At 44.0% G+C, this 26,001-nt stretch overlaps 1 protein-coding gene and 1 pseudogene across 6 annotated transcripts in view; both read left to right on the plus strand.

Moving 5' to 3' along the window:
• Nucleotides 1-26,001, plus strand: part of Kif13a (kinesin family member 13A) — a 181,131-nt gene that overhangs the window by 31,077 nt on the left and 124,053 nt on the right. The window lies entirely within an intron of this gene.
• On the plus strand, nt 13,636-13,735 carry LOC117714488 (U6 spliceosomal RNA; annotated as a pseudogene).

A 26,001-nucleotide genomic window follows, 5' to 3' on the forward strand; every position in this document is an offset into this window, starting at 1 on the left:
GGCTTCCCAAAGCTCTTAGTATATGATCTGTCTCACTAGTAATTAACTTAGCAGTGAGTGATAGTACACTCTGGTGACTTTTTCCATAAAGATTTACACTTACAGCCACCTGGGCACGATCAATTTTTTTTTTCCTACACAAAGTACTTTTTTGGCTCAGGGGAGACAAATGCAAGTTTTTAACGAGCTGTGGTTATTGGAGGCATCGAATCGTATTCTTCATTCATCCCTCCGTTGTGTTGCATATGCGACGTGTGTGTTCACATTGATTATAGCGTAAAGAGAGCAAGAAGCTAGGCTTGTTGACTTACGTCTGTAAACCCACGCTTGGGAGACTGAGACAGGAGGATGGCTATGAGTTTAAGGCCAGCCTGGGCTAAATAGTTCCAGGTCCAAGGATAGATAGCCTAGGACATAGTTTAAAACCTTGTCTCGAAGAAAAGAAAAGAGAAAGCAAATCTCAAAGTTACTATTTGTTGAGAAAATATCCCACTATGGATTTTGAAGAACCCACGCTTTTTCACCTTTCAAAGAACCCACACCCTGACCTGCTCTTGTCAAGCCCTAATATGTTACAAAAGAAGCAAAGAGGATCGGTGGTCGCTCCCCCAATCATCATGGGAACAGTCTCCATCCCAGCAGTCTCTTGGAGAGCAGGTTAAACAAGCAGGTCCTGCAGTTGGTAAAAATTAAGCATGTGCTTTCTAAGAATGTTATCAAATATAGAAAATTAGCAAACAGTGGAGTTTTGGAAACTTGACATTAAGAAGAAACTCAAAACCAAGTCAAAGTAGATAACCTTAGCTATTATTAAATTTGGTTCCCTTTTAAATCTATGTCTCGAATATGAAACCATTTAAATCTCCTTTATTTTAAAGCTTTTTGGAATAGTGTTTATCTCTGTTGTATAAGACTATCCTGTGGCACACTGACACCACAGCTCCTTCAGGAGTTTGGCTAGGCCTGTTGGTTACTTGTTTTTCCTCATAGAAGGAGTGAGCAGGGGCGGGGTGGGGTTTGAACCCTCACCTGTCAGCTCTTCCAATCAGTTGTATGCAGCTTTGCCCTAGTTGCACGCGATCTCCGATCTCTGGGAGCGGGTAGAGGATTTAGACAGGGAGGGCTGAGGGGAGGACTTCTGTCTCCAAAGCCACAGGGATTCATCATCCCTGGTGGGTGCAGGCCCTGTGTGTGCAGCTGCTTCTGTGTAGTCACCAGTCCTGTTCCCCATGCCGCCCCACTCACTGCTCTGTTGATAAGCCTAATAAACTCTTTGGTTCCCCTGAATGACTTCTCTGGAATCCCACCTTGGTTTGTCATTGAGACCTTAGAACACTGAGACATTGTCAACACCTTCCCAGGAGAAGGACTATCTGCTGCAGTCTGATACAGGGGTGTGTAGTTTATACACTGCTTTAAACTGGTGTGTGTGTGTGTGTGTGTGCGTGTGTGTTAAGAGTGGTGGGTATGTAATCCATATCCTTAGTTTCTCAACTCCATGCCCTTCTAGTGTACCTGTGAAAAGCAAAGAGATTTAGGAAACATATGTATTTTTTTTTCTGATTCTGTTCTTTACAATTTAACTGTATTTTTGAAAAAAAAAATTATGTTGGCCGTGTGTATGTGTATGTATGTTTTATATATGTGTGTGGGCTTTCACACCATAGTGCATGTGTGGAGGTCAGAATCTTAACCCAGATCATCAATGTTTTATCTCCTGGTGTCGTGCCACCCTTTGCCTGGTTCTGATTTCCGTGCGTTGTGCATGTATGCATGCAAATATGTAAGGCGAGGCAGCTGTGGGGTGTCCCCATGGGTCAGTCTCTCCCTGAAGGGCTGGTGGCCAGCTAAGCTGTAGCCAGGCTCTCATCTCTGACCCCACCCACAGCATTAGGAGTACCAGAGACTGCGGTCACACGTGGTTCTTTATGTGGGTGCGGGGGATCAGAACTCATACTTTCACGCTTAGCCACGGTGTCATTTCCTCGGCCTCTGATTTGTCTCTTTTAAAAAAGGAATGAAGCTGTACTTTTAATCCTTGCCGATGCTTGGTTGCTCAACCTTCTTTTCGAACAAGTATTTATTTAAGTTAGCTTGTAACCTTGGTCAGACTCCCTTATAAATGTGGTTTAAATATTGTTTTCACTTTCTTTGCTATAATTAGACCAGAGTTAGTGAATCAGGCTGCCTGAAATGCAGCAAGAGTGAAGCAGCTCTCTAATGGGTTTATGAGGCGAATATACTTGAGTTGCCTAATGGATCCCATCCTCGAGATGTCAAGATGCTAATTTAAAGCTTGCTGCACAAGCCGTAGCCAATTAAAAAGTTTGTCATTAAAATCTACAGAAATTCTTGTTAGAGAGAGAGACTTGAAATGTAAATAATTGTTGTTTGCCATCACGGTAATTATGTGACTGAGAGCAAAGCCCCATTCACAGAGCCTGCCGTGAGTCTCTTCTGGAAAAACCATCCACTGAGTCTGGGAATGGGAAGGAGGAGTTTGTCTTAGTTCTGCAGGTGCATCTTGGAAAACGGGGATGGGACAGAGAAAGGCTGCGTGATGGATCATTGACCCCTCTGAGGTTGATCTGCTGGTTCACTCAGAGCATCTCTTCCCCAGGGTAAAATCAGCTGGACGGTCACATGTTGTCCATAACACATACTTTGCATGCCCTAACCCCTCACCACTTTGGGGGGTTTGCAAACCTGCAGAATTGGCCCACTTTGGGAGCCCATTAGAACATGCAGGTGCTCCTGTCCCACACCAGGTGTGCTGAATTAAAACTCAGTATTTAAACACACTCCAGGGCGGTCTGTCTCCACGTTTCATTCTGAGAAGCACGGCTCTGGGCTCCTCAATGCCTTCTGTTGTTTTGTTCGGTTTGTGTTTTGGAGACAGGGTCTCATATAGCCCTGGCTAGCCTTGAGCTCGATATTATCTGGGCATGGCCTTGAACTTCTGATCCTCTTGCTTCTACCTCTGGAGTGCTTGAGACTACAGGTGTGAGCCACCATGCCCAGTCCTTAATTGATCTTTTCAGAAAACAATACCCATGGTGGATTTTCTTTTCCTGTTGCAATGCAATTGCTTTTAAAAAATATTTTAATTTTGTTAAATGTGCTTGTCTCTCTCTCTCTCTCTCTCTCTCTCTCTCTCTCTCTCTCTCTCTCTCTCTCTGTGTGTGTGTGTGTGTGCATGAGTATAGGTGTATATGTTTGTGCTTGTGTATGTACCTATGTGTGTACATGAGTGTATATATGTTTGTGCTAGTGTGTGTATGTGTGTGCCTGTGTGCAGTACCTGAAGAATTTAGAAGAAAGCATCAGGTCCTTTAGATCTGGACTTACCTGAAATGGGTGCTGGGAACTGACCCTGGGTCTTCTGCAAGAGCCCCAAGTGCTCCTATCTGCCAAGCCATCTCGCCAGCCCCTCCACTGCCGTGTTAAATAGGTTTCTCTAATCAACTCATGGCCTTCTCTCCACTCTCCACACTCATAAATGAAGATAGTACTTTAGTGTTCAAAGATTAAAGGAGTGAACACAGAGCTCTTAAAGCAGGTCAGAGCAAAGTGTCCGTCGTCTTGGTCTCTGTTACTTTCTTTTTAACTATTAGTGCCACTATCACTGCTGGCACCACGTGACCAAAGCAAGTCACAGGCTCTTGTCCCAGGAAATGCTCACGGTGAGCACAAGTAATAACTGTAGTGGTCCCTCAACAACAGTCAAGTCTCACCATGAATGCAGATGGTGCCCCAAGTAATTCACCCAACTTCTGAAAGATGGTCATTTTTATATAGGGATGTATATGGATGTGTGTGTGAGTGTGTGTGTGTGTGTTTATATACACATGAGTTCAGCGCTTCTTAGAGGCCAGAACAGAGCATTGGATCCCCTGGAGACAGAGTGACAGGTAGCTGTGAGCCACCCAGTGTGGGTGCTGGAGGTTATACACTACTCTTCTAGGGAGGCAGCAAGCACTCTTTATTTATACATCTTATTGAAGATAAAGGTTTTTCTCATTCGGTATCTTCTGATCACAGTTTCTCCTCCCCTGATCTCCTCCAGATCATTGGTACAGCATGGGAGCCCAATGCCTGGCTAAAGATGAAAGAATGGTCTATGTTACCTCCACCATGTAATGGGGAGGAGAGTGTGGGAAGAGGTGGGATGCCATAGAACAATGTCTTCTGCATAAAACAGCCATCGTCTTCATCAAGAGATGCCTGAGATAGACTTGTTAAACGAGACATTCTCTCAAAGAAGGAGGTGGACATGGTCATTGGACCACCTCACCTGAGGTCTTGGCCATTCCCTCCTGCACCTCTTGGCCATTTGTATGTACTTCTGCACTACTTGCATGTGGTCACATGGTCTCTGAAGCTGTTAAGGTGTGGAGGCTGAAAGGTTAAAGAGGGTATGCCATCTCTGCAGTTAGGGGGAAGTCAGCATCCATGCCTAGTGGTGTGGCTACCTTGGGGTCACTCATGCCCTCTAAGGAAGCCCAGTAAACTCATTGGTTCCCAGAGTTGGGCTTTGGTGCAATCATCCATTGGTTTGTTGAGAAATGTATATCTCTCGGAGAAGTTCTCAGGATCCGGTCTTAGTCAGGACTTTGCTGTTTGATGGAAGTCATTGTTTCCTCATCAAGGGACCCCTGGCCATGCCAGGATGGCAGCGAGTACTTATAGTCCCCAAGCCTGGGATCTGCTCAGCTTGCCATTGGCTAATGGTGATGACTTAGGACATTAAGTACACACGAAGAAAATCGAGCTGAGAAGTTGTTAGTGTTCACCTGTGAGTGTGTGGAGCACCCCATCCCCAACACCTCCCTGAGACGACATTTCAAACACGTGCACTCTCAGACTCTTACAGATCTGTTCAGTGACAGCAAATGTTGAAGGGATAATGAGCTCAAATAGAACAGCCCCGGGGGGGGGGGGGCTGTTATAAATACAAACGCATCAAGTCCAGCACATTTCTCTGTTGTATTGGATGAAGTACACCCCCACTGCTTTGCTGAATACTAGATTTCAGGGATTGGAACATCTGTTTGGAAGATACACCCAGAATGCCTTATGTCTTCCTTGCAGGAAATGCTGTCTGCAAACATCTTTTGTCACACTCTTGTTAATATCTGTAGCAGATGCATGGGGACCAGGCAGTGGAGAGGGGCCCGGCATCCTAGTACATCATAGAGTCTTCCCAAGATTTAAATTGTGTTTCTTTCCTTAATTGGAACAAATTAATGGGAGTCTTAAAGAAGTAGTTTATGCCAGTTTGATTGCCTAACCATTGCATTTACATTAGCGTTAAATGACCCATGTCCTTGTCTTCATGGGAGTTTTGCCATGCTAGGCTATAAAACTTCATGAGATGGGTTGGCTGCATTGAACTGGCTTTATGGAATGAGTAAATAAAAATTAACTGCATACACCCTGCCTGTAGAGAATAGTCCTTTTATCTGTCTGTCTGTCTGACTGTCTGTCTGGGTGCAGATGCATGTTCCACAAGGACTTTAATCCCTAAGGCTTTCTGTTCTAAACTAACTGGAGGAAAGCTTCTGCATACGGTGAGGGAGTGAAGGAGAGAGACCCTTTTTCTCTTGAAGCACTGTATTGAATCCATAATTGCTCAGGAGACTGAGATATTAATTTCTGACATTTCACTGGATACGGCTGCTGAATTCCTGAAAGGATAGGTTTCTTCATTCTTTGTATGAAGTTAGCTTTAGGTTCAAGTCATAAGTACACGTCTCAAGTCTGCCATATGATAATGTCCACTATATAAAATATAAAAGATGGGCAGTTTCCTTTATTTGTGAAGTCTTTCATGATTTATTTAATTTCTGTGTGTGGTGTGTGTGGTGTGTGTGTGGTGTGTGTGTGGTATGTGTGTGTGTGTGTGTGTCCACGAGAGGGTGGGGACATGGCTTTGAAGGTCAGAAAAGCACGTTGGGTATTGGATCACTTGGAGTTGGAGTTACTTACCTTTGTGGCCAGCTGACAGGTGACTGCTGGGCTCTGAACTCACATCCTATGTCTCTACCCTCTGAGCTCCAGGAAGACAGCATACCGCTCTCGTTGTTCTGTCACGCCATTTGGATACATGTTTCTTGACCATTCATTCATTCATTCATTCATTCCAGTCTTGGGTGTCTGTTGAGCATTTAATTGTGTGTGTCTGTCCCTGTGTTCTGTGATGGTTCATCATCTCCTTAATTACAGTGAATATGCAAATGAGTAGCAGTGTTTGATGTGCAGCTGCCTATCCCACAGTCCTAGAGTACAGCTTCTCAAGCTGACTCAAACAGGGCTCTGTTTCTAGGACACCAGCTTGGCACACACAACCTGCAACTCCTTCAAGCCTCTACTTCCTTTTTCTCTTCTGGTATTGCTTGGGAGTATGATGCACCGATGTGAGATCTGAGGGGTGCATGTGTTCATGTATGTGTGTGTGTGGGCATGTATGCCAGCATATGTGCATGTGTTCTCACTGAGACCATCCCCATTAACAAACATGCCCTGTGCACTCACTCAGTGTAAGGTGAAAGGAGATAAGGTTTAAAGAGATCATGTGATTTTAAGGTACTCTCTCCACCCCCCTCTTCCTTAGGGTTTGGTTTTATTTTGTTTTGTTGAGATAGGGTTCCACTGTGTAGCCCAGGTTGACCTTGAACTGGTAGTAGTTTTTCTGCCTCAGTCTCCCTAAAGCTGGGATTATAGGCATGGGTCACCATGCTCACCTCTTAAGGGTCTCTTTCAAGCTACTTAAACCCTCAGATTTTATCTGCATTTTAATTTAGCTGTAGCTGAGTAATTTAATCTTCCTAAAAGTCGTCATTTGTAGCAATTAGATAGGATAACTTGGCTTTTGGTTATATGCCTGAATAATGTAAGAATGTTTTTGATTTTTAGACAGCAGTCCTGTGACTCTGAAGGAGATCACCCCCACCACTACCCTCATTTTCTCCTCTTATGCAGGAGAAGAGTGTTGGGTTTTGAGAGAGCTGAAATCCCTTTTCCTGTTTTTTATTGATTTGGTTGGTTTTTGAGGCAGGGTCTCTCTATGTAGCCAGGCTGGCCTTGAACTTGTGGAGTTTCTTCTGCTTCTTTGCCTCTTGAAACATATGCTATCATGCTATTACCACTTCACTTAAGGTTTTTTTTTTTTTTTTTCATTTTTTTTTAATTGGGGGATCATATGTGCTGTGATGCATATGTAGTGGTCAAAGGACGACTTGTGGGAGTTTGTTCTCTCTTCCACCATGTGGGTCCCATGGACTAAACTCAGGTCATGAGGCCTGGTAGCAAGCACCTGCTGAGCCATCTTGCCAGCCCCTGTGCCTTCACTTGCTGTGTGGTATAGTGATTCCTGACCAGCTAGGGCTGCGTCTCAGAAGCATCAGGGGAGTCCACACTTTTCCCTCTGAAGGTTTTGTAATCGATTTTTTAAAAATGAATTGACAGAAGGAGCATTCATTTATTAATGTGTCTAGGAGTCATATGAAGTGTGAAACTCAAAGCTGGGTGGTTGAGGCACAATTCAGTCTTATTAGGGGAAGGAGAAATGGGGCATCTTTGTGGGGTGTGTGTTTGTGTGTGGTATGTGTATCTAAGTGTGTTAGGTGTGTGTGTGTCTGTAGTGTGTGATATGTGTGTATGGTGTGTGTGTGTGTGGTGTGGTGTGAGTAGTGTGTGATCTGTGTGTATGGTGTGTGTGGGGGGGTGTGCATATGTGAATGGTGTGTGTATGTGGTATATGCAATGTGGGGGGTTGTGTGTGGGGTGCATTTGTGTGTGTGAATAGACAGTGGGTTGGAGAGAATGCCTCTGAGTTCCAGTAGTGATCCTGGATCCTCCTATGGCAGGAGTATAAATAACCCTCCTTTGTTAGGAAGGGGATTTGAGGACAATTGTGTTTGTCTTGAGGGAGTTGATGTAAATCTAAAGTAAATAATTCAAGAATTGAAGAATTTCAAAGAAACCTTCTCTGTACTTCAGAGGAAAAGGGATCAGAGATGATGAAGATATGAGTAGAGATGTGACTGTTATTTAGAATTTAGAGAGATTGCTCAGTGCGTCTAAACGCCACACACAGATCCTTTTCATTTCCAGGCACAGGAGAAGGCAGCTGAGAACAAGGCTGCTTTCCCTGAATCCTGTGAGAATAATAACAGGATAACGGTGTTCACTCAAAGCCAAGTCAAAGCTGATCCATGGGGGCTCAGCAGAACTTACCTAGGGCTTGAGCTTCAAACTGGCTGTGAAATTTCATTTTCCTAGGACAGCAGCTAATGTGCAAATGATTTATGTTAGAAAATTTGAAAACTATGGAGTAACATAAATTAAAAGAAAAAATAGTTCCAATCTCACCTCATTCAAAGAGAGTCATCACTGACAATTGGACTTCTGAACTCAGGTCAATGATTAAGATAGCCCAAACAGCCTCAGATCCACTTGATTCATTGATTATCCATCAGGGGTCCACAAGTATAGTTGCCACTTAATAAGGGGGGCCCTGCTGTGGCCCAGCTCACAAGGAGTTTGCTTCCAGTCCATACTCTGAGAAGTCCTGGTTACAAGGTGAGAGCCTTGTGAATCTCATGTTATTATTGGAATTTTGAAGATCTAAACCTGGGCCCTGGCAGCCCTAACAAGGCAGAAGGGGCCACCTGTCCCCAGTAATGCCAATTGAGACAAAAAAAAAAAAAAAAGAAAAAGGAGAGCAAATCAAAGAGGTTTATTGAATACAGCCACAGTGGGAAGAGGTGACGCTAATAACGCCCCATGCATTTGGGAGGATGCTTAATGTCAAGTTTAGGTTTAAATAGAAGGCAAGAGGTACCTGTAACTAAGCAGTGCTGGTCCAGGTGTGGCTCTGCCCACCACTGGTTCATCATGGTCTTGGCTTGCTTGTCGTGCAGGGTGACTCGTAAGTTGTTAAGATGTGAAACCTCTGTCTGTCACCTATGTTTCTACTCTGGCTGACACCAGGCTTCAGCCTTCCCAGTATTCTGGGGGATATTCTGTTAGCTTCTTTTGTGGATAACTGAGGAGGAGAACCCAAATGTCTTGCTTTAGAACAACTGCACTCCTCCAAGGACCCTTACAGTACAGTCTCTGTATATGCAAATTGCTGATAAAAATTGAGTCACACGTTACCTTGGATGGTGGTCATATTGGTGTGCAGTCAATGTGAAGGTATTATTTTTGATGTCTTTTGTTTGTTTGTTTTTTGTTTTTCGAGACAGGGTTTCTCTGTGTAGCCCTGGATGTCCTGGAACTCATCTGTAGACCAGGCTAGCCTCAAACTCAGAAATCCACCTGCCTCTGCCTCCCAAGTGCTGGGATTAAAGGCATGCACCACCACTGCCTGCGTGATGTCTCTTTAATATGATAGTGAGGACTCTGTTTACAGGAGGGGAAGGCTCCCTGCTGGGACATTTTCTTTGACTTTCTAGTTTCAGGAGCTTGGAGAACAGGGTATCTTCCTAGCTTGCTGGTAGAGTGCTCACCAAGCAGCAGGAAGCCCTGACTGAGTTCAGTTGCAAACACCTTGGAAGCAAAGTTCCTATTTAGGGATGAGGAGGTAGTGAAAGCTCTGGCAGGCATCTTTCCTGCCCAGGGGCAAGCGAATATTGCATTCACGCCACACCTTTTGCCCTCACCTCACAAGGTCTCGTCAGGCCAATCCCCTGTTGCCAGTAGACAGTAGTGTAAGAGATCAAATGTAGCTTTCTTTGTCACAGTGTAGAAAAATCTTCCCTGGACTTCCCCCAAACGCTTCTATTATCTCATCTTTAATTTCTTATTTCCCCTGCCCTGGGGAAATAAAATAAGTAAATCTCAACCCTAAATGACACCATATAGGTGAAATCGAATAACAAAAGACCCTTCTTGCTTTCTAAGAGAAAATAAAACTCAGGTGCTGTGTTGCCATAGTTACGCCACATTGTCCTTCCATAAAACAGGGCACAGTGATATGCCAGCTATGTCAGAAATCACTTGAGGAACCCTGGGAGGTGCCCATGGCTCTTATGGAGTCACTGCTGAGCCCACTCAGAGAGTGAAGCAGTCAGAATTTTCCTTCAGGAGGAAAGCTTGTCTGAAGCTTTCCATTGCAGGTAAAGACAGGTGAAGGGGCAGATGCTATGCTTCTGCACTGGGGGCTTACTGTTCCCTAATAGCTAAGACCACACCTGTGGGGGCCAATAAACTGCAGACCAGTGAAAATTCCAGTTGCTGCATTGCTTTGATTTCTGTTCCTCATTCATGCAATTATTTTCTTTATTCAAAGGATGGTACTGGAGACATGTTAGGTTGAGTGGTCTTAGTGCTTCATTTCTCCTTTTTGCATTGGTTGGGGTGTTTGTTTTCATCAGTTACTGTATGGTGTGTGTATATATATGTATGTGTATATATATGTGTGTGTATATGTGTGTATGTATATATATGTGTGTATATATGTGTATGTATATCTATGTGTGTGTATATATATGTGTGTGTGTATATATATGTGTATATATGTATGTGTATATATATGTGTGTGTATGTGCATATATGTGTGTGAATGTATATATATGTTTGTATGCATGCATGTGTATTTATATGTGTATGTATATGTATGTTATGTATGTGTGTGTATGTATATGTGTGTATATATATTTATGTGTGTATGTATGTGTATATATGTATATATATGTATGTATATATGTATGTGAATGTATATATGTGTGTATATATGTGTGTATGTATATGTGTGTGAATGTATATATATGTATATATGTGTGTGTATGTGTGTGAATAAGTGTATATATGTGTGTATATGTGTATGAATGTATATATGTGTGTGTGAATGTATATGTATGTGTGTGTGTTGTGTGTGCACATGTTACTTGTGCATGTGGCAATCAGAAGATAACTGAGAAGATTGAGTTCTCTCTTTTCACCACGTGGATTGAACTCAGGTCATTAGATTCACACAGTCAGCCCTTTTTAAAACCAGTCTAAACCATCTTGCTTACTCAATGCTCATTCAGGCTAAACTGCTTTTCTGATGATGCCAGGTCCTGGTCATGTTAGGTATGTTTTGTAGTTTCAGGGCTACTAATGATATTTACAGATGTTTGTATGGTGCTGTAAATGGAAGCCAGGACCTAATACATGCTAGGCAAGTACTCTGCCCCGACCTTGGCTACCCTTTATCTCCCCATCTCTTAGCTGGGACCTCTGCCATCCCAGTAATACTGAAGCTCATAGCAGATGTTTGCTGGTCACAAGGACTCATGCATGCATAGATGTGCCATTGCTCCAAGCACTTCCTACTTTAATCCCCACACAGCCCTGGAAACTCACTAAGTGGGGAAGCTAGGCTCAGTAGGGTTTGAGTTTTACCCCATCTTCAACTGGAAAGTGGTTTAATCAGCAAGCAGGCCCTGTACTGGGGTTCACCTGGAATGCCTTCCCTGCTGGTCTGGCCTGCTATATTGTGCTGCTTTGCCCTTGGTGCCGTAGATGGATGCAGTTGGAATGTCTTCTTTTTGTTGGTCAAGAAAAAAGATTGCCCCACCGGCACATACTTTGCAGGTCCCCATCTAGACCACTCTTAAAGTCGAAGTGGCTAATCATGCCGAGAAAAACAACAACAACACACAAACAAAAAAAAGACAAGGTGTTGCTATGCAGCCCAGGCTGGCCTTGACTTAGATGATGAAATTTATAGTATGCGCCACCATCGCTGGTGTTTCCACCTCCTCCTCTCTCTCTATGGCATTGTACTATATGGTATGTGTACTGTTTGTTGCTGGAGCCCTACACTGTGGCCCTGTTGGCAGAACTTGTGATCTACATGACTCTGCCTCTTGAATACCTGGAGTACAGATGTGTACCACACTTGACTCTACTTTTTTTTAAAGAAAAAAAAAAGATTTATTTATTTATTTATTTAATGTATATGAATACACTATAGCTCTCCTCAGATACACCAGAAGAGGGCATCAGGTCCCATTACAGATGGTTGTGACCCACCATGTGGTTGCTGGGAATTGAACTCAGGACCTCTGGAAGAACAGTCAGTGCTCTTAACCACTGAGCCATCTCTCCAGCCCCTTGACTCCCCTTCTTAATGAAAGAGGAAACTGAGTTCCCAGAAGGTTTAAATGCTGAGGGCAGGGTCACAAAGCTGGGTTTGTTTTTGTAATCTAGGACTGGAGAAGTAATTTGGCCAAGTCAAGCACCGCTTCTCTCCACCCGATTTTCCTCCTCTGTGGCCTCAGGCTCCCTCCTCCCTAAGTCTAAGTCCCCTGTGCTGAGTCCTACAGGGCAGTGTGGGAGCCCCATGCTAGGGCTGTATGGTGGTGCTCTGTTGTACTTGAGGGGTGGAGCACAGCCAGAGTGTTTAGGTGCCAGTTCCTGTGTGTCACATTGATGAGCCAGGAAGTGTTTGTTCAGTGCTGGAATGTTGGATAGCAAGTCAAGTTTCTAAGAAACCAAAAATAGGCCCACGGACAGACCCATGGACAGGGATGCAGAGCGGCTAATGAAAATTCTCCTTACTTTAAAAATAATTTGAACACCTTAGGTAACTGCTCAGAAGTGTCTAAAATGGATTCCACTGGACCCTAGCCTTGCTAAATGACTTGTGTATTCAGCCAACACTGTTTTGGTCTGACTGGCTCTTGGTGTTTAATTGCATTTGCTATATGAACCATTTTGCAGCACTGCTGACCCGTGTGCAAGGCATTCAGGCAAACCGTGAAGTGTTTATGCAATATTTAGGCAGCTTTCAAACTAGCGGTCTGAAGACGCCAAGTGTGAACTTTAAATTTTAAACACTGTGTGCTCCACATTCGCATGTTGGAGAGAGGACTCGTGTGCGTGTGTGTCTGCATGTGTACATGTGAGCCCAGAGTGTATCATACCACGGTATCATAGCACTGAGGACTGGTTATAGTTCGTGGCTGTGTCTCACCCCGAGAGTGTCTTATCCAGTAGGTCTGCAGTGGGCAGATGTGTCTGTCATTGGAGGAAGTTTGCAGTTGATGCTGATCCGGTTCAGTTTGGAGACAGGTCTGAGAAGCACCAAGGATGAAAGAGATCTGGAAGGATGAGCATTCACCATTGTACCACCAATGGCTGTTCATCTCCAGGCAGGAGGATTAGGAAGGCTTATTTTGCCTTTGAACTTTTTGGAATTTGTTGTTTCCAGTGACAGGGTGTGGCTATTATCATCAGGACTGGTAGTGGAATTATTTTAAGGCTGCTTCTTGACATTTCATGGGCCCATACACTGTTAAGTGTCCTCTACTGTCTAGTCTGGGATGTATTGGCATTATAAAAACAAAGACTCCGTGGTGCAGTATATTGTCCCTGATCTTTCCACAATATAGCCATACAGGAAGGCCTGGTTTGAGGCTAGAGGGATGGCCTCATGGTAAAGAGAACTTACTATCATTGTAAAGGACACTGGTTTGGGTCTCTGCACCCACATGGTGGCTCACAGCTGCCTGTGACTCTAGTTCCAGGGTATTTAGTACACTCTTCTGACCTGTGGACACCTGTATGTATGAGATGTACATAGTTACACTTAGATGCATACCCTTAAAAGTAAAAATATTTTTTAAAAAGGGACATTATATGCTCGATTTGGCAGCACCTATACTGAAATTGGAATGATACAGAGATGATTAGCATAGCCCCTGCGCAAGGATGACACACAAAAAGGGACCTTAGTTCTCCCAGGGATCTCTTCCATCAGTTCTTGTTAGCAAGTCCGTGTGTTTAGTAGATGCTTACTAACTCCACTTAGAATAGACTCGAAGGCCATGCCCTGAATGTCTCCATGAAGGCTGTCTCATGCAAGTGAGTTGTCTTTAATAGCCCTTTTGAAGAACATGAGAGAAGGGAAAAGAATTTGTCTAAGTTAGTAGAAGTCACAACCAAGATGATAATTCTACACTTAGCCTCAGGGTAAACCAGTAACCAATGAGCCAATGGCAAAACCCTAGGCCCAGAAATAACACTACGTCCTGGGGACGTTTGACCCTTGGGTCTCAGGATATGCATGTACACAACCCTCTCTCAGTGAGGACACATGAAGAACACTGTGCCTCCCACAAGCTGTGTGCATGCATGTGTCTCGCTGGTATTTTTAGAAAGGCCCCTTCTCAATTGAAAATAATCGTGGCTCTCAACTAGTGTAGAAAACATGGGACTTAGAACCCAGAGCAACGGTGTTTAGGTCTGAATCTACCAAATTTCAGGCCAGGTGATTGACATCTTGGATTGAGCCCCTATCTGTAAACGGACATGTCAGCTTTGTGAATGCTGTGTATTATCATAAAGACCAGGTGATCCTGGGCTGGAGAAGGCTGGTTAGCACAGGAGCAGCACCCACTGCCAACCCCTTTGTAGAAACTTACTTATTTCCCTGATCTCCTGTCCCAAAGAAGGTTCTGGCAATGCTCGTCAGGTCTTAGGCTCTGGTCTACTTTCCGCTCCACCCAGCCAGCTTGGCAATGACACTGGCTGTTGAATGACTGGTGAGGTCAGAGAACTTGAGGAAAAGCAAGATAGCATCTGAATCATGTTTTTCCTGATAGCACAGAGTTCTTTTCCTCACCCAGTCTCCAGGAAGTTAAAGTATTTCTCATCTCCATGGACATCGAGTCTGTTACATGAAATGGATCCCTCACCTGGGGAATGTGTTGGTCATTTCCTCTCCCTGGACGCATCCGGAAGCCCAGGGCTTAGGCATTCTGTGAAAGTTCTTCTAGGCAATCTCATAGCCCCAGGCAAGCTGACAGTTTGTTCACTTCCCAAGTAAGTGCTCCACAGTGGTTTGATGACTGTGAATGAAAGCTTCAAAACAAATTTCGACTTTTGCCCTGATTTCTGCTTTCCACTGCACATGACCATAACTGGGGAAGTGAGGAGGGGGACTATTGATGGTATCAAGTCTTTAAGCACTGCAGGTGAGTGTAACTCTCCTTTTCTTCGACTTAGGGTTCTTTAGAGACTCCTGTAGCAGGTACCTTATCACCGTCTTTTACATGTGTCCTCGGTGGCTGTTGGTTATCACAGTGGTGGAATTATGTGCAGGTTAGCCTCAGTGTAAGGCCTCGTTACTGACAAATAGGAAAAGAAGGTAAAACCGGGTCCTGGATTCAGTTTTATCCTAAAATGGATGGTGTATATGAACTGTCCCCTATGGGGTCTGTGGTGGTTTGAGGCTATGGTGCCTCCATAGCCTCCAGGCACCAGGGACTATTTGAGAAGGACTAGGAGGTGTGACCTTGTTGGAGGAAGTATGTCACTGTGGAATGAGATTGGAGGTTTGAAAAAGCTCACACTAGGCCCAGTGTTTCTCCCTGTCTGTTGCCCGCAGATGGCTACTGCCCTAGCAGCAAGCATGCCATCGTGCACGCTGCCATCCTCCCCACCAGGATGACAACAGACTGACCCTCTGAAACTGTAAGCAAGCCCCGATTAAATGCCTTCTTCCCTAAGACTTTCCTTGGTCATGGTGTCTCAGCACAGCAGTAGAACATTAACTAGACAGACTTGTATGATGGAACACTGCTTTGGAAGGTTGTGGAACCTTTAGGAGGTGGAGGCTCTTTGTGGTCACGTGACCAGCAGGCTCCACCCCTGGTGTCATGTGACCAGCAGGCTCCTCCCCTGCTGCTATACCTTTCCTATCACCATGCACTGTTCCTCTTCTTAAACTTTGAGCCAAAAATGAAGCCTTCTTCCCTTAAGCTGTTCCTTACTGGGTGTTCCAACACAGTGACAAGAAGATAAATACCATATACTTTATTCTAATCATTACAAAAGAGATAACAGTAGAAAAATTCATTATGGCCCAGATATCATGGTGTACACCTGTAATCCCAGCCATCAAGAGGTCAAGGTGGGAGGGTCATGAGGCTAGTCTGGTGGGACATCACAAGACCTTTTCTCTAAAAACCAATGATGATGTATTACTATTTTTTTTCTTAAAGAGCTGCTTTGTTAAAGTTTTTTTTTTTTGAGTCCCTAAATGTGATAAGAGATCATTCCAGAAGGCTCATACAGTCCTGATTGTTTTTAATATTTTTTATTATATTTTATTTAATGTATCTGTGTTGTGTGTATACATGTGTGGTGCACATGTGGCCATCAGAGGACAAGTCTTGGGGTTGCCTATTTTCTTCTACCGTACACTTCCCAAGCCTTCAACTCAGGTGGTAGGTGCCAAAGGTGGGAGAGGGGGAGACACCTTTAGCTGCTGAGCCATTTCTCCAGCCCTGGCTCATAGTGGCTAGCTTTTGTGTTATTTTTAGTGTTGATGATTTTACTTAACATTTATTCACATTGCTATTATCTGCCAGGCTTTCTAAAGTCACACCGAGTGGTTAGTGTGTCCCATGTCATTCTGAAGTTGACATTCGTGATTTGCAGTGACCTTGGCCATGCATTCTTACAAATGTCCCAAATGTCCTTGTAAGCTTTTTTTTTTTTTTTTTTTTTTTTTTTTTAAATAAGGTTTCTCTGTGTAGCCTTGGCTCTCCTGGAACTCACTACATAGACCAAGCTGGCCTCAGACTCAGAAATCCACCTGCCTCTGCGTTCTAAGTGGTAAAAAGTCATGGACCACCTCTGCCTGCTTGAACTTGATAGTTTTTTTTGAATGGCTATTTTACAGTGTCAGTTGACACATGTGGCCTTCCTGAGAGCTGGAGGAGACCTTTAGACACTGGTGTTCTGTTATTACAGTGTCACAGACATCATGATGCAGACCACAGAGGGCAGGTGTTGATGGGAAGGCCAGTGTTTCTTCTAGTCTGCTTCTGGTGTGTAAGATGTAGCAGAGCAAAATAAATTCCGGATTTCCTTTTCCTTCTTAGTCCTGAAAACTACTCATCCTGGCTTCTGTGGTCTTTGGTGGTGACACCTAATATGACTGACAAAGTGATGTCCTCAGGTCCTGAACTGCGTGGTCTCTGGAAATGCTCGTTTTCCTCCTGTGGTTGCTTCTGACTTGTGTGAAAATGTTTCTTTAAACCTCACCCGACACAAGTTTGGAGTGTTTTGGACATTTTTGACCACAAACTCTGAGACTATGTTCATCCAGTTACCTGAGCTAGAGACACATAAACATGTGAGGACATCATGTAACTTTCCAGGAACCAACCCTTCAGCCACTGTATCTGTTGGCAAAAGACAAATGTTTCCTTCTGAGAATTAATAGCAGCGTGGCATACAGACTGGTTTGTATGCGCTCATTCCCGGCACCTTTACCACAAGATAATTGGTTTATACAGGCTGTAAGTTCGGCAGCCTCCTGTGCTGCAGTGTCCGTCAGTCGGGGTCAGGATAGGAATGATTGATGTGTTTAATAAACACAGCCGTGTGTGTGGCTGCATAGGCTTCTCACCCATCTGCTTCTCTTCCTCCAAAATATCTTCCTCACTAATAACTAATTTCCAGGTCTGACATTCTGGTGTCTCCTAATTCATGAACAGACGCTTAGAACAAATAGCACCGCCGAGCTTGATCACTATGTTAGATGCTACTTTATTCTGAGTGAGTGAATGCTATTAATCAAACATGTTTTTAATTATTGTGGTGGAAAATTTAACATTTAAGTACAATGTACATGTGCATTTGCATGCTTGTGTGTTTGAGCATGAACACACACACATGCCCCCCCACACCCCACACACACACACGCCCCCCACACACACGCCCCCCACATCCCCCCACATACACATGCCCCCCACACACCATGGATAACCTACTCCTTCCCATGGATGTACCCTGTTTATGGTGCCCCCTCATCAAACATGCAGGAAAGCAGTTGCTTTCTCTCGGCAGCATGCCAGAGTTGGTCTGTTTCTTCAAAGTAGCCGTGAAGAAGGCTACCTTGTATGTATTCGCCTCATGCAATCTGATGGACTAGACCACTTTCATTCAGGTCCCAGGCCCAACAAGCCTTTATTTTTGACCTCTTGTATATCTGTCTACACTGGCTGCTTCCTTCCTCGTGAAGCAATTTCAGAGTTGGCACATTTATAACCAAAGCCCCCTTTCCTCCCCTAAATCAGCTCTTCCCAAGATCTTCACACTTTGGTAAAAGATTGCTCTATTCTTCATCTCATTCATTTTCTTCATTTCTTTTTGTTTTTTGAGACAAGCTAATTTACTCTGTAGCTCAGATTGGCTTGGAGCTCAGCATGTAGCTAAGCTAGCCTGAAGTTTATGGCAATCCCTCTGCCTCAGTCTTTTGCAGACATGAGCCACTCTGCCCAGCCTCATTGTTGCTTCTCGTCCCTGTCCACTTCTCATCAGTTTGCAAGGAAACCTCTTTGCTCCAATCTTGTACATCCTTGGTATCATGGTGTCTTCTCATCTCCTGCATCTGTGGACTAGCCTCTGAACTCATAGCTCCTCCTGCTTGGGTATTTGTCTCCGAGAACAATACCATATATCCACATGGTTTCGAAGCTTTTGGCGATGTTTTCTTTCTTCCATAGGGTGTGTTTGGTTGAGGGCAGGAGGATAATCTGAAACCGATGCAGAGACCATGTTTAGGCATTCTCTTGAGAATACATCCACGTGCCCTCTGCTTTCCTGGGTGCTCTGTGATATAAGGGACAGGCAGAACAGGTAACCTGGGCTTGGTAAAGATTCATCGATGGTACTTCTGACCCAGATAAGCCTTCACTTCATACCCAGCTACACAGGAATCAGAAAAATTTGGTCCTCACTGTGCAGCCTAGGTCAGCCTTGCACTCACAGCAATCCTTTTGCTTCAGCCTTTCGAGTGCTTGGATTACAGGAGTATACCGTCACACTCTGCTTTATACCCCTTCTGATCCACGTCTTCCGAGCTGTTAATGTCGTCCTTCCCAGAGGTCTTTGTCCTTGCTCAGTAGTGTTAGTAACCGTTGGGAGAAAGCATATATATTAAGTTTACAGTTAGTGCAAACTTTAAGAGAAACTGCCCTTGGTAGAAATTTTATTTATTGTTATAGATATTTCATCTGACCTGTCAAGTCCTAGTATTACAGAGTTTACTTCGTAAAGAATTTCTATCGATTAAGCCAAGGAAAATGTCAGCTTTTATATCGTCCAAAGAAGGTCACCGCTATACGTTGGACTTTGAATGGACAGTGTTCAAAATATCTCACGGGCACCTCACAGTTCCACTTGTACAGAAAAATCCTCAATCTGAAGGCAGCCCTAACTAGTTTTGTAATTGGTTGTCAGGAAAACATTTCAAATTAAGACCGGGTCCTGTGTCTACCTGTCTACGTGACGTTTCTCGGCATCCTAATAAATCATACCTCAAATGTGTAATTAGTACCTCTGTCCATGGTACCTTACAGCGATTCTGGGACTGAAAAAAAAAAGGTTGAACAAAAATTATTTTAAAATTCCTGGATCAGATATTAAAATAAAGCATTTTGTGCGTGTTGGTGCATTGGCTGTTAAAAGCTTGTGACATGGCCTGTCTTGAGAGAGTGAGAGCTTGCTCTGTGGATACTACAGGTTACTCTGCTGGGGCGTCTAAGCTGGGTACATCTTAGTGACTGGGGAGTTTCATCTTTACTGATGCCCAAGGTGAGAAGTGAAGACTTGTATCATGTTTGCAGCTCAGCTGTGGCAAACAGCTGACTGGAGATTTAGGGGCCTTTGGGAAAGCCTCTTAAGGGACTTCTATGGAATCTTTAAATCTTGGGAAGATTCTGCATCCTGTTTTACTAGCCTGGGTAGTTATAGCAGTTTGTGAAGAATCTGTGTCCTTTACTGGAGTCACTGTGAAGAAGATCCCCTCGTAATTATCACGTGGTGTCTTTCCATATGCCTGAAGAAAAAAAAAAAAAAAAGACTACTTACCACTACCAGACTCCTGGGGACCGGGGTGTAGCACCCCCTAGTTTTTGTACCAGGGGAGACTTTCCTGTCTTAGTTGTGAAGAATTGACTAAATTCCTGGGCCGCTCTTTACCTCACTGGCTTGACAGGTCTCTAACACTCGGTCCCTCCTGCCCCATCCGCTGTGTGTTTTAAATTCCTTTTCTCCTGAAGACTTAAAGAGAGTCACAAATTTTTTTTTTTTTTTAGGACATTATCTTTGATAGTGTGAGCTGTCCACCACCAAAGAATAACAGCACATGCATACACCCGTGTAACTCTGTGTCCAGCGGAAGAAACAGAGCCAGTCTTCAGGAAAGGGGTGGACAGTACACTGTTCTCTCCACCTGCCCTGCTAATGTTACTTCCCCGACTATGGCGGCCATCGTTCCTCTGTTCTCGACAGAATGGTTTTACATTGACCCGGGATCCCCCAAGTGATTTATTTTTAGTTTTGACCTTTTTTATTTTTGAAGTCTTGTGTAATTAGAATCATAGTGAAAATGGTATTCAAAGACTTCTTTCATTTAGTGTTAAGTTTGGGGGCTCTTGTCATATCAGATGGGGAGCCATCTGTAAAGGATTGGGATGTGTACAGGATTATTTTTCTGTTCTTAGGTTTGGCTTCTCAGTGGTTCTGTAGAAAACAATATGAACTCTGAATTTTCCACGTCACTTGGCCTTTTAAACCTTCAAGGCTGTCGATTCTTCTATCACTATAGGCACATTTCCTTTCTCTCTCTCTCTCTCTCTCTCTCTCTCTCTCTCTCTCTCTCTCTCTCTCTTTCTCTCTCTCTCTCTCTCTCTCTCTCTCTCTCTCTCTCTCTCTCTCTCTCTCTCTTTCTTTCTTTGTAAAAGAAAGGCCTCTTTGGGATTTTCTCCAGCTCTTGACTTGAGTCATGTCAGTCTGAAAATAATGCCTCATTCCTGCGTAACTGTACAGATGAGCCCTCCTCTTCCTCCTCCTCTTCTTCCTCCTCTTCTTCCTCCTCTTCTTCCTCCTCTTCCTCCTCTTCCTCCTCCTCTTCCTCCTCCTCTTCCCTTTATAGTATGTGTGCACATGTATATATACAGGTGTATGTGCACATGTGTGTGTAAGATGTATGTACTATACATGTGTGCACAGGTATGTGTGTACATATGTGTATGTGTGTCGAGGCTGGAGGGTAACCTTAGCATCCACTTTATTTTTTGAGACAAGTTTTCTCACTGGCCCAGAGCTTGCCAAATGGACTAGGCAGGATGGCTAGTGAGCTCCAGGGAGCCATCTGTCCCCTCTGCCTCCCAGCACTGGAATTACAACTGGATGATACCACACCCAGATTAAAAAATATTCATTTGGCTTATGTATGTGGGTGTCACATGTGTGCATGCCACAAAGCATACGTAGAGGTCAGAGAGCAACTAGTGAGAATCACTCCTCTCCTTCCACCATGTGGGATCTGGGAGTCAAACTTGGGTCACCAAGCTTAGGGGCAAGAGCCTTTCTCTGCTGAGCCATTTTGCTAGCCCTCACCTGGCTGGTTTTAAGTGTAGTTTCTGGGGGTGGGGCTCAGGTGCTTCTGCAGTCACGAAAGGCACTTCATCCCGAGCCTGGTCCCCGTCCATCTCTTCCTTCTTATGTCATCTCTCTGGGGTTATGACTTAGTTATGAGTTTAAGGTAGTTAGGGGCCAGCTAGGAACCCCAGAGACACAGCCTGGTCTTCGCTGTACAGGAAGAATGAGTTTTTTCTTCCTGTGCATGGCCTTGCTGGCCTCTCCTCCCTTCCTCTCTCCACCTTGTTTCTCCTAGGTTTTGGCAGATGTCCCTTTCCATTGTGTCCTCTCTGAGGGCTCCAGCAAAGGGACACACCCATTGCTTCATTTCAGAATACCCTATGGAAGTGACCACAGCGCTAATAAAACACTCAGCTGTTTGCGTTTATTTTCAAATCTAGAAAATTTCAAAATGATTTCATGAAGCAGGTTACTTGGGCCACTGCTAAAAAAAAAAAAAAAGTAGTTATGTACATAAGGTCTTTTTTTCTTTATAAAGCAAAGGTGACGACTGTATTATCTAGCTAGTGTGACTTGGGGTTTGTTCAGCTTTCCTTGTAGTGGATGTGGCTCCTTACTGGAGAGGGGAGTATGGCTTTAAGATGAAATGACATTAAATCAGTTTACTGCAGAGCCTCCCAGAGACTTTGGCTTACCATCAAGTTTGTGAGCACTTCAGTGTGAGCATTTCAGTTGGGGACAGTTAGAGACAGGGATCTTAAGACCTGTTTGTCTGCTGAAGCCTGCCTCCCTCCTTCCCTCCACTCAGCCTTCCTGCCACTGTCAGCATCCCACACAGGGCTCTGCTCTGGAGTTGCCTTGCAACAGACAGACCTCTTCTGTTGTTCACTCTGGTTCCCTTGGGCCAGGCCTCTGGATTACCTGGGGTTTTTTAGTAATTTGTCCACTCACCTCTCTAAGGAGAACATGGACACGGCCTTTCAGAGCAGGTTGTTGCAGGCCACCTTCCATTTAGACTGTTTATTCCAAATAGTCTTTGAAGACTGAAGACATAGTTTTGCATATTGATGCAAAGAACGCAATTGCAGCTTTTAAAGAGTATTTAGGGGCTGGAGAGATGAATTAAGGATTAAGAATGCTTACTGTTGTTCCATAGGACCCGATTTTGTCACCAGTGCCACAAACAAACAGCTTCTAGTTGTGCAGTGAAGGGGTTTCAGATGGTATAAGAGAACTGTGTACAATAACATGAGGATTTGACCATTGGGACTGGTGGGACAGAGGTGGTAAACTGAGGAATCTTCCCAGAGAGAAGAGGAAGGCTTGGGAAACGAAGAGACTGGGAAAGGCACTGCAGGCAGAGGAAACATGCCTCACAAACAGATGCCATAATTGTCTCCTCCCAGAAGCAAGTCAGCTCCAGAGGGAATTTACTTTATAGGATGCACAAGCCCACCGAGGTCAGGGACTGGCAGTGTCTGTGACCTGTTACCTTAATAACAACAGGATAATCTAGGGTAAGCCAGCAGGTCCTTATGGAAAGACTTTAATAAGAGAGAAACTTGTAGAGAAGAACTGGGTAAATAAGAAAGAGTTGTGTGGTGTGTGTGTGTGGTGTGTGTGTGATCAAAGTGCTACACACACATATGTTGTATATATATATATATATATATATATATATATATATATATATATGCACATACACACACACATATATATATGAGACATTGTGAAAGAATAATCCTTTAAAAATTTACAAAAGACTGTCAAATCGGTGGCTAACCAAAATAAGGCATTCCCCCCCCCTCCCCCGTTGGTAAAAAACACACTCCTATTTTATATAAACATGGTCACTTTCAAGTGTTACCAGTGCTTACATCCTATGGCTGCATCCTTCTGATACAGAGTTCCAAGTTACCTGTGTGTTTACTTTCTGTAAACATCCTCTCCTACACCCAGGCACTGAGCCAGACCTGACAGAGGACAGCCCAGGATGAGTGCCAGCCAGCTTTTCCTGGAAGAAGGAGAGTAGAAGAAGCATTGCCTACCATGGGCTTCTTTAACTTTGTCCAAGGAGTGTTTGTGTGACCCGAGGGTATATAGGTGTATACCACAGCTGTATAAATCAAACACTGAGAATAACAAGTTTATTTCAAACGACTTTGTGGTTATACTTATATTTTTCCACATATTAAAGATGAAAGCAAATGTGCATATTAATGAGATTGATGTACTTGTCTTTTTCTTTTTTCATAAAGAACGTCTTCACTGAATACTTGACTCAGGGAGTCATACATCTTCATTGATTTTCAGAATTGCTCAATATTTTGATTGTATAATTGTCAATGGTGAGAGGAACACTGTTTCGCATAAACACATGATACAGAATAGCAGATGAGCGTTTGGAGCCACTTCAGAAAGTATTGGAAATTCTCTTCTAATCCCAAGCCAAAATTCATTTAATGATTTAAAAAAGGAAAAAGAAAAACCCAAAAATCAAATACTCTGAAATTCCTGCCAGCATCTCTAACAGCAGTTTTTAAACCAAGCACTCAAAAATAATACAATTCCTCTGGTGGTGTTACATGCTGGGGAATGACAGCAGGAACGTAGCACAAATCATTGTTTTGGAAAATCACCCCCTTACTGTTTCTATAAGAACTGAAAACTTTACACTTGCAAGTGTAAAGACATTCCAATGCCTGACACACAGTAGTTTTAAATCCGGGCCACGGTGTGTCAGGCAGAGTGTATTGGCATTGCATGGCATGCTGGTATGTATCTCAAAGCAGAGACAGCCGTGAAGTCACAGGTTGCAAACCGAGCAAGCCCTGGGAAAACTTAGAGTTGTTACACATTTGATTTGAGCTAATGTTTATTAGTTGCGTGTTCAGAAACCTTTTTGGCATTGTCAAGCTGTTTGTGACCCCCACATTCTGTATGCAACCACCTAGGAGGTCCTGACCCACAATTCTAGAACTGGGGATAGATGACAGTGAGCCAAACAGACCTGGTCGTCACCCTGGCGCAGCTTGCTGTAAAGTGGACACAGGAGTATGACAGTGAGCCAAACAGACCTGGTCGTCACCCTGGCACAGCTTGCTGTAAAGTGGACACAGGAGTAATGAAGGAACAGTAACCATGGCAGAGTCCAGGATGGGGAGCTGGGCAAGTTCTCAAGGAAAGGGCCTTTGAGCCAAGGAGGAGAGAGGTAGTGTGAGGTAGAGGGGTGGAGGCTGGGGGATTGCTGCGTGTGAGAGTTGAATGGTAGGAGAGTCTAGCGAGCTCTCAGTTGGTAAGCAGAAATAGAAGAGCACATTCTGTAGACACAGTCAGGAATATGGTTGTCTATTCCCTATCAGAATGAGAGGTTGTTGCAGGGTTTTAAGCCAGGAGAATGGTAGAAAAACATTCTGAGTGGAAGGCGAGCCCCAAAATATCTGAGCTAGGCTTTAATTCTAGCTTTGCCATATGACTATTCTAATTTTATTTTTAAAGGAGTTTTTTTTTTTTTTTTTAACATGGATTGCTTGTGGGGTGTGTGTGTGTGTGTGTGTATGGGTATGGGTAGAGATCAGATGTCAACTTGTAAGAACTGTTTTGTTTTGTTTTGCTTTTTTTAAATTTCCTCCATGTGGGTCCCAGGGATTTGAACTCAGGTCTTTGGGCTTGGCAGCGAGTGCTTTTACCTGCTGAGTCTCTTGCTGGCAACCATGTGGCTACTCTTCTGGGCAGTTTACCCGTTTGAGAGATGAGTGATATCTCCCTCCTTTTTGAGTGAGAACTCATAGATAAGGTGTCAAGAACCATTGTGACAGAGAATACGCTCCACAATTAGCATCAACGTCCTGGCGGTGAGGTAGCCGAGGAGAGCTTTCTGTAGTCATGGATACACAGCAGACCCTCTGGTGTCCTTCAGACCTCACTGGCAGCCGTGGGCTCTGTCCAGCTACAGAACTGTTTTTTTTTTTTTTTTCTTTGTCATTGATTTTGTTTTGGAATAGTGCTGGTGGCTTTTATAATTAAGATTGTCAACTCAGAACATTCAGTGGTCTTCCCTTTCCCTTTTTGCCTTTTATGGTAGAATGGAAGCTTGGTTTGGGCTGTTTGTTTGTTGCCGGTCTGCAGACAGCCAGCTCAGGTCACAACAGAGGAGGCGCTGCTGAGCTCGGCCTCTTGTTCATACCTCAGGCTTTGTAACAATATAGCATTCTCTTCATCTGGACTTTACATGGACTTAACTGTCCTGACTTGCCTTCCGCTCCCCCAAGACTTGCCCAAATCATGGATTTCCAGCAGGACTTTCTGGGGCCGTGTAATCCTGAAGAATTCCGTCAGGAAGGTTTTCTTTGGGTCCGTGTTGGCTGTTTGCCTAATGGGCAAATGGTTGGTTTGTTTGTGGTTGACCACATAAATAGCACGTGCAAATGAGATGTTTGTAATTCATTTGGACGTAATAGAGATGATGCGGGTGTTGCAGCTAGTGGGCCAGGGTGCCTGCGTGGCACAGGGGGTGAGACGTTGCCTTATAGCGATCCCTCACCTTTGCAAACTCCTCAGACTTGCCTGTTTATGACTTCTGGGCCCCATGTTACTCCCAATTCA

Source organism: Arvicanthis niloticus, chromosome 8, assembly GCF_011762505.2.
Source record: "Arvicanthis niloticus isolate mArvNil1 chromosome 8, mArvNil1.pat.X, whole genome shotgun sequence".
Taxonomy (NCBI): Eukaryota; Metazoa; Chordata; class Mammalia; order Rodentia; family Muridae; genus Arvicanthis; species Arvicanthis niloticus.